We start from the raw sequence: 2,675 nt of genomic DNA on the forward strand, positions 1-2,675 counted from the left end.
CTTTTATTTATTAATTCAAAAACTTTTATCCAAATTTTGACTAAGTTTTAATCGATATCATACATCTATACATATATATGGATATGGATATGGATATGGATATTGATATGGATATGGATATGGATACAGATATGGATATGGATATAGATATGGATATGAATACAGGTATGGATAATTGATCCAGATATGGATATGGATATGGATATGGATACGGATACGGATACGGATACGGATATGGATATGGATATACATATGGATATGGATATGAACATGGATATTGATATGGATGTGAACATGGATATTGATATGGATATGGATATAGATATGGATATGGATACAGATATGGATAATGGATACAGATATGGATAATGGATACAGATATGGATAATGGATACAGATATGGATATGGATATGGATATGGATATGGATATGGATATGGATATGGATATGGATATGGATACGGATATGGATATGGATACAGATATGGATATATATATAGATATGGATATGGATACAGGTATGGATAATGGATACAGATATGGATATGGATATGGATATGGATATGGATATGGATACGGATACGGATATGTATATGGATATGGATATGGATATGGATATGGATATGGATATGGATAATAGATATGGATATGGATATGGATATGGATATGGATATGGATATGGATATGGATATGGATATGGTGGATAATGGATACAGATATGAATATGGATATGGATATGGATATGGATATGGATATGGATATGGATATGGATATGGATGTGGATACGGATATGGATATGGATATGTATATGGATATGAATATGGATATGGATATGGATATGGATATGGATGTGGATATGGATATGGATATGGATATGGATATGGATTTGGATATGGATATGGATATGGATATGGATATGGATCACCCCAGACTAACCATAGTGAGCAGCATTCGGTTTCATGTCTAATTGGTCAAATTATGATTGAAAGTCACAGCTTTCTGGAATTTTGACAGAACCGTTAAATCCACGTGGGATATAGATATGAAAAAAAAGATATGGATATGGATATGGATAAGGATATGGACATATATTTACAACATTAAAAAGGACTGTCAATCTAATACTGTATTAATCCGAAAGTCGGGTTTAAAAAGAATTGGAAATTAACAATTTTTTTAAAAGAAAAACATTACTTTATAATTTTGGCAAAGTTAGAAGTTTTAAGGGCATGCACATAACTCATAACATATAATATGCACATAACTCATAACATATAATATGCACATAACTCATAACATATAATATGCACATACCTCATAACATCTAAAATATAAAATGTCTATTTTCACGTAAAACCGTTTAGTCATATTTTCATTTCTCATTCAAAATCTGTTAAAAAAAGAACAAAAAATTTGAGATACATAATTCAACAAAAAGTATGAATAGCAAATTTAAAAAAAGTCTACATTTAATGTGTGAAAATGGGTTCTAATATTAAATCATAGTTTTATATATTTGTATTTTGTAGAGCGATTCGGGATTTGCCTGCGCGATATACTACTATAAAGCTTTCTCGTTAAACAATTTATGAAATATCCTTGTTTTCTTCTTTTAAAATTGATAATTTTCAATTGTCGTTTCTCCTACAAAGAAAGTTTTGGATTCTGTTGCAGAAAATTGTCAGGTTTTAAGGGTTGTCCCAAATCAACCAATATTGCTTCCAAACGGTATAAGTTTCTGTAGACCACTGTCTATAATGATAAATTATGGTGTTGTATGGTTATTATATTCTATATTATGACAACTATAATCCTTCTATTGTTCGTACATGTCATGTTTCTATTACATATATTGTAGAAATATATAATTCACGGGGTACTTTTCCCGCATAGGACCGCAGATATGTTTACATCAAACTTATATAATTTAATAATAACAAAATATATGACTGGTGTATTATACAGAAATGTAATTGAAGAGATGTACATTGTACATATATACTCAGGATCTTGCATGTTTCTTTCTGCTTCGTTTTTTTTCTTGCAAAAACGTTTTAGTGCCTGTAGTCTTCAGTGTAGAGTGTAGAGTGTAGAGTGTGTAGAGTGTGTAGAGTGTAGAGTGTAGAGTGTAGAGTGTAGAGTGTAGAGTGTAGAGTGTAGAGTTTAGGGTGTAGGGTGTAGAGTGTAGAGTGTAGAGTGTAGAGAGTGTAGAGTGTAGAGTTTAGAGTGTAGAGTGTAGAGTGTGTAGAGTGTAGAGTGTAGAGTGTAGAGTGTAGAGTGTAGAGTGTAGAGTGTAGAGTGTAGAGAGTGTAGAGTGTAGAGTGTAGAGTGTAGAGTGTAGAGTGTAGAGTGTAGAGTGTAGAGTGTAGAGTGTAGAGTGTAGAGTGTAGAGTGTATAGAGTGTAGAGTGTAGAGTGTAGAGTTTAGAGTGTAGAGTGTAGAGTGTGTAGAAAGAGTACAGTGTAGAGTGTATAGTGTAGAGTGTAGAATGTGTAGAGTGTAGAATGTGTAGAGTGTAGAGTGTAGAGTGTAGAGTGTAGAGTGTAGAGTGTAGAGTGTAGAGTGTAGAGTGTAGAGTGTAGAGTGTGTAGAGTGAGTAGAGTGTAGAGTGTAGAGTGTAGAGTGTAGAGTGTAGAGTATAGAGTGTAGAGTGTAGAGTATAGAATGTGTAGAATG

The sequence above is a fragment of the Eurytemora carolleeae genome, unplaced genomic scaffold (assembly GCF_000591075.1).
Source record: "Eurytemora carolleeae unplaced genomic scaffold, Eaff_2.0 scaffold634, whole genome shotgun sequence".
NCBI classification, from domain to species: Eukaryota; Metazoa; Arthropoda; class Copepoda; order Calanoida; family Temoridae; genus Eurytemora; species Eurytemora carolleeae.